Source organism: Octopus bimaculoides, chromosome 5 (assembly GCF_046866305.1).
Source record: "Octopus bimaculoides isolate indiv1 chromosome 5, ASM4686630v1, whole genome shotgun sequence".
NCBI classification, from domain to species: domain Eukaryota; kingdom Metazoa; phylum Mollusca; class Cephalopoda; order Octopoda; family Octopodidae; genus Octopus; species Octopus bimaculoides.
In genome coordinates this window covers 6,352,254-6,359,753 of record NC_142932.1, presented here as the reverse complement: position 1 = coordinate 6,359,753, position 7,500 = coordinate 6,352,254, and the positions used below count along the sequence as shown (strand labels likewise).

General features: G+C 32.9%; 1 protein-coding gene across 1 annotated transcript in view; it reads left to right on the top strand.

Moving 5' to 3' along the window:
* The window catches only part of LOC106884390 (uncharacterized), a 647,954-nt gene that overhangs the window by 480,918 nt on the left and 159,536 nt on the right, over positions 1–7,500 (top strand). The window lies entirely within an intron of this gene.

Below are 7,500 nucleotides of genomic sequence, written 5' to 3'. Positions count from 1 at the left end.
ATTATTATTATTATTATTATTATTATTATTATTAAGAGGGGCGGCGTGCTTGCAGAATCGATACCGCGCTGGACAAAATGCTTAGTGGTATATCTTCCGGCTCTTTACGCTCTTAATTCTAATGCCTCCGAGGTTAACTTTGTCTATCTTCCATTCGGGGTCGATAAAATGAAGTACCAGTTAAACACTGGTGTTGATGTAATCAACTTGCTGTCCCCACAAAATTGCTAGCCTTGTGCCATATATCAATGATGACGGCTGATAATTAAACCAGATCATGCAATTTTAAAAATAAAAACGATATAATTTAAGTAGAATGCATATAGTATGTATTTATGTTTTGTTCAAGCTAGTTTTCATAAACATGAAATATGTATATGAAGGTCAAATGTGTTAGTTACACCCAATCTTATCTCTTGATGCAAAATTACTGCACGTTGCATTATTTCACAATGGATTTGCATGTTGAATGCGTGTTAAGCTTGCCTATGAAAGTTCAGTAAAATTATTTACTTGAAGTGAAACGCTGTTCTGCGTGTTTTGGGGCAAACTTCTGTGACAAAGGAATAAAATTTTCCTACTTCTCTATTATTTACTTCGTATTGGTTTTCTTCAATTGAAAGTATTCCGAGGTTCGATAGCCTTTCGTGACTTCAGGTACTACACAGATAAGTTTTCATTCTTTTTAAGTACAAGAAAAGACGCCTCAATAAACGAGGATGAAATTAGTAAAGTTAAGATCAAATTGATTAATTTAAGTTTTTGTGGAAGACCTTCATGTATTTCGGTTTCTAGCAGATATTTAAGAAGCTCAAATATTAGTTTTGGCGAAAAAATTCCAAAAATGCAAAGCAGTTAATTTCGACCTGAAAACTGGCAAAATCAAAAAAATAAACAGTGACTATTATTCAAAAATTGGGAGGCACTCTCTAAGTCTGGTACTTCGATAGACTTCAGATATTTTAATGATTTAAATCACTTTCATTTGGACAATAACCCTTTGTATTATGGGTACAAGGCCTGAAAGTTTGTGGGAGGGGGCTAAGTGGATGACATCAACCCCAGTGATCGACTGGTACTCATATTATCGACCCCGAAAGGATGAAAAGCAAAGTCGAACTCGGTGGAAATTGAACACAGTACACGAAGACGGTCGAAATGCCGCTAAGCATTGCGTCCGGTCTGCTAATGATTCTTCCTGCTCGCCGCCTTCATTTGGACAATATTTCAGAGGAAAGTTTTTTTCTTGATGTGAAAGATTCGTTCTTTTTTGAAAGATTACACTTTTTTTCCACTAGTCCAAATGTCATCATCTTTAGATTCCCTAATTTCTTGAACTTTGCAAGGGGTTCTTTCAACATAAAAACGATATCCATAGGTTTTGCTTGCAATACCTTAAAAAGATGTTCTGTAGATGGGAAAATGCAAGAAATTTCTTCTAATGAAAAAAAATTAAATTGTTTTAAAACCTGCTGAAAATTCTTTTATACCAATTTTCGTTTTATCATCAGAACATTTTGGATTTTTTAGAATAGCATCAAATAGAGTGTTTTATGTCTTCTAATTTCTCTGTAACAGTTGCAACCAATCGAGATGAATAGTTCCATTGTGTTGGAGCAAGATTTGGGAAGCGTTTCTCCACAAAATCATCAAGCAAAGAAGTTTACTTTGTGGTGCTGCTAAAAATGATTCTATATTACTTAATATAGGAAACAAAAATTATTGTACTCGGGAATGTGAGAAGCATCTTGGCTTCAAATGCGATTAAGCTTACAAGCGTAGCAGAGCCTCTTGTACTCTCCCTCTCTCTTTATCGCTCTCTCTCTCTCTCTCTCTCTCTCTCTCTCTCTCTCTCTCTCTCTCTCTCTCTCTCTCTCTGACTTTTGGCAGATCACTATTAAGACCACTAGCCATGACAGCCGTCCTCGTATGAACAACCATTTTTTTTTAAACAACCAAATTCATCTAATTTCTTTCTAGCTAAATCCGAAATAGTATTTCACTAACATCAGTAAAACCAAGAAATCTTTAACAAATTTGTCCATTTCTGTCAACGTAGCACATTACAGATGAAAATTGACTTACATTAGAAGTTTCATCCATTTAAATACCGACATACATACGTTCTGTAATCTCCTTTTTAATTTGGTCCGAAAGAACAAGTACTAATTGAATAGACAAGATTGTACTGAACAACTGATGACAATCCCTTAAAAATAGTTGCAATTTTTAAATGGTTTTGCAATTTTTTATCGAAATCAGCGATTCAGAGCGTTAATTAGCGAAAATGTGGTACATGCTACCAGATCACATTTGCATGCGTGTAACATCTATGGTTTATGTATGCTCGTGGTGTGCGTAGGTGTCTATATAAATATATTGTATTTAAATGTAATGTATATGCGTATATATGTATACATGTGCGTAATGTATGCGTATGTATATCTGTATGCATGCATGTACGTATGCATATATGCATCTATGTAATATCAACTAGTACAAGCAACCATATTTTACCGATAGACGTCAGTTTATCTTAATCATATCCATTTATTCGCTGACATTTTCGAAGTGGGTGATAGCATTCGAGGCTTAGTGGTGTCATCGACACAGTACTATCAGCATTATTTTATGTATGTATATATATATATATATATATATATATATATATATATATATATATATATATATATGTATGTATGTATGTATGTATGTATGTATGTATGTATGTATGCATGTATGTATACACACACATATATGTATGTATAAGTCTATAATCATATATAAATATATACAAATATAATGAATGATACCGGAAAGTAACAACATGCTAGAAACAGAAGTCAAAACGATTCTAAACCAGTTAAATCACTCATATGCACGTGAATTTTATTCACAAATGGTACGCTAATCTTCTATTTTTGCTCGCTTCCTCACTTTCACCTTTGCATATGAGTGATTTAAGTGGTTTAGAGTCGTTTTTGAATTCTATTTCTAGCATGTTGGTACTTTTCCCGATATCATTGCAGTGGTATATATTTATATATGATTATAGAGTTATATTAATTTTTACCTCTACGGTTTTAAAGCATACTATTCACTGATATCGTTATTTTATAATAATAATTTTATCCTTTATATATATATATATATATATATATATATATATACATGTATATGTGTCTGTCTGTCTGTCAATATATGCATACTGGTAGATCCATTAGAACAAAAAATGGACGGATTTTCGCAAATGCCGATATGAACTGCAAAAGCAGAAATTCGATCTACTGCATTAAATGTCCAAATTGCGAGGAACTATATATTAGAGAGACAGGGAATACATTATCGGAACGCTCACTAGTCAACAAATCCGGAACACTAATGTTCGCCAAATTCCCTTGAGCGAACATAAATGTTTCTAATTTTTCCTTTGTACAAACTACATGATATAAATCAGGTTGGATGGGAGATAAAAGAAAAGCGGTTTATTAAAATGTTCAAACCTGCTCTGAACGGAAATATCAACAATAATATAACAACCAGTTAATGATGTGGATTAAAAATATCTGTAACATATGAATATAAACAAATTACTGAAGAGTCCCACCAATTGAAATAAAAACGACCGAAACCAACTAAATTTGCTCAGTTATAAAACCCATTACATGTAAACTGCAAGCTAATTGGTTAAAATGATGGCGGGATCTATGCCAGTAACATCGGTACGCCCGACAAACCGTGACTTTTAAGCTGCATGCGGATTGGTCAAAATTCAGCATGTTGGAGCCTTCTAAGAGGTACAAAAAGGAAGAAATCAGTCATTTTACTACAGTTGTCAAGGACTCAACTGGCAGTTAAGTACATTTTAAAATCTAATGACTACTACGAACGTATAAATGCGCTAATTGAACTTCATAAACATTACAAAATATTTTTTTAATGTTTCACACACTTCAACATTGTAAAACATTTTTTTAAATGCCATAATAAAAAACGTGAAAACCAGACCATGTTTTAACTTTATTCAACTGGTATATTATTCCATACACATTTACACAAATTCGGAATATATATATATATATACATTCTTATATGTGTGTGTGTGTGTGTGTGTGTGTGTGTGTGTGTGTGTGTGTGTGTGTGTGTGTGTGTGTGTGTGTACATGCATGTTAGTATGTATATGTATGTGTAAAACGTGCGCATGTGGTGACAGCTCTTTTCTACTCATCTCAATGGGTGACTACAAACAGACTTCAAGTCTTCTTGAAATATCCGACGCCAAATGACCCGATAGTCTTCCCCGTCTTTTCCTTTATCGTACTGGTAGTATCTTTGCATACCGTTGATCTGCTGCTAGACAAGACGTATCGTTGTCATGACCTGGAGTTTCCCGGCGATATTCTTCATAAAACTTCGTGTCTAATGATGATTGTGACAGGATAAGCTTTTAATTAATCTGAATGTCGCATTTCTCGTTAGATTCTAATTTAAATCTAAATGATTGAATCTCCACTTGTGAGAATATTTTGTCTGTAAACTCCATACTTTTTTCCTTTTACTCAAAAGAACAAAATATTATCATTTGAATTCAAACAACCAAAAACATGCTATGGAGCTTTGATCAGTATTACGGGTATTATGGACAGGATATGAATAGCAAGAGATGAAACGTTCTCGTATTAGCTATTTGTTATCGCGTACATTGAAAAGGCCCTGGGAAAGTATGAAGGCCACCAAACTTCTATTCTGACTTTCTGTCCATTGTGCAAAGCACTTATATGTTGCTTTTTATTTATTCTTGTTCTATATTGTTTTTGCGTTTCTTTTCCATATAGCACTAATGGTGTGAACTGTAATATCTTTCAGAAAAGCATTAAATAATAATATCCTCTCATTTTCCACTTTAACGCTATAGATCTGATGGTTTTCGTACCTACGTAAAATGGAAAATGTTAATAGTTCTGTTTCAACGGCAATAAATATGACCAAATAGCTAGAGCATCGAACTAAACGCCTTATAGTTCTTACCTTCATATTTTTTGTATTCAGAGTTCAAACGGCAAATGTAGGATATATTAACTTTATATCTTTTTAAACAAATATATCAATAAAACGAACTGCTCGGTTATTTGGTGAGTTTCGAGGGAACCCAATGAAGACTCAATCTGCATATCATGTAAACTGTGACAAGTTAGAATAAATAAGTCTATTTTGCTCTAGTTTAAGCTTGGATTACAATGCTATAATCTGGCAAAAACTCTCATCACCTAATGTTATAGTGCTTCTGCTACGTACAGAAGTTAGTTATTCTTACTCTGTAGTATCCCTTTACAGCTGGTTGAGCTGAGCAAATTGAAACTTAGGTATCTTGACTACGAACAAAATACACAATCGTATCCCCAAAACGATAGAACACAGATTGTCAACTTCTAGCTTTATTTTCTATGAATTTAGTGATACACAGTTTTGATTATACACAAAACAAATTATGGAAATTTTCTGTTGTTATACGGCCACTCAACCGGCAAGAAATAGCGACTTAATCTCACTCAAATTTTCCCATATCATTTAAACAAAATATACATTAAGTAATGTGCTCCTAGGTAATCACCTACAAATATAGAATGGTCATGGGCGAAATATTTTCACTATGGGTCGGTTTATTTGAGGCTGAACTTGGGCTGTAAAATCGCAACAATAATTTTTTAATCGATTATTGAATCTATATATACATACAAACATACGTACATATATATATATATATATATATATATATATATATATATATATATATATATATATGTGTGTGTGTGTGTGTGTGTGTGTGTGTGTGTGTGTGTGTGTGTGTGTGTGTGTGTGTGTGTGTGTGTGTGTGTGTATATACATAAAAGCATGAAATCAGGAGGTTAATATGTATTTATTTAACCACGTGACTTCTATACGGTTACGGTCGTTTCGAAACTTTCTTCAAGTAGTATTAATTTCTCTATGCAAGAAATTATGCGTACATATTCGCTTTAATATGTATGATCAACGTTATACAATACAATTGTACAGGGTGTCCGTAAATTACCTTTACAATTTGAAAAATTCAGAGAGAAATAAAGATAACTCAGCAAGTTGTGTACAACTCGTAGAGCTCACGTGGAGATGTTCTGATGTTTGTAATAAAACTTCAGTTGTTTCCCTGTTTTCCAATAAAATCTGTTGAATCATCCTAAAAACTTTTTATGAATTTTTCAAATCGTAAAGGTAACATATGAACACACTGTATATTCACAAATTAATACAAATAAAGCGTGTTCATATGTTACCTTTACGATGTTCCGGTAATCTGATCTAGCTTTCTTTATTTGTATTAATTTGTGAATATACAGTGTTATATATATATATATATATATATATATATATATATATATATATATATATATATATATATATAATGAAAGAAGGAAAATACGCACACTTTAGATAGTTTTAATATTTTTTAAATATATTTATATTGTGTTTGACGACCGGTTTTGCTTTCGCTAATCAATACATTGAAATTATTGTAATTTCGTATCTTCTTAAGAAGGTTTTAGTCTATGGTGTGTGTGGAGAAGTTTATGAATGAATGATTCAACAAGTAGAAAGATCTCAGGATCGGTAATTGATGATCATTATTATTGGGGACAAGGGAGGTAATTATTCATCTTTCTAAAGTAATGATATGAAATATGTATGGGTATGTGATCATGAATTAAAATATATACTGAGATCATAGTTAGTTATGCGTTCATATTTAGACGTGTTCTATATTTTTCGATGAACAGGTTGTCATTATTTAAACGTTCTTGTATAGAAATTGTTTCTTTGCACTGATAGAAGGGGAAAGCTGTGAAGTTCAGTTGGATATTGACTGCATATCTCTTTATGTATTCACTCAAAGGAATCTGTCTGTATTGCGGGAACTGGATCTGTTCCTTATGTAGTGTAGTTCTCTGTCTCAGTGTCGTACTTGTCCGTCCTATACAGTTATGTCCACAACCTTAGCAAGTTATCACATAAATTAGATTCTCGAAAGCACTAGAGAAGGTTGGTTTTGTGAACCTCTTAGGCGTCCACATTTTTTAACCGTTGGTGTTGTGGTTGAGTAATGTTTTGCATTTTTTAGCGATTTGTGTTGCTTTTTTGTAAGTGAGGGTGGATATTGTCTTTCAGTTAGTGTTGCTCTGAGGTCTTGGAGACGAAGGTCCCGAGTAGTTTTATCAGACACTATTGTGCAAGTGCTTTTTGCTAAATTAAAGGGGATAATTCTTTTGATGTGTTTCGAGTGGCATGAGCTAAACAGGAGATATTGCTTCGAGTCCGTTGGTTTCTGATAAATGTCAGTTATAATTTGGTTGTTGACTTTTTTATCATAATATACAAGAAAGGGAGCTGTTCTGTGCTATATTCCATTGTGAATTGAATGTTAGGATTTATATTATTTAGTATTGATTTTAATTCCTAGTTTTT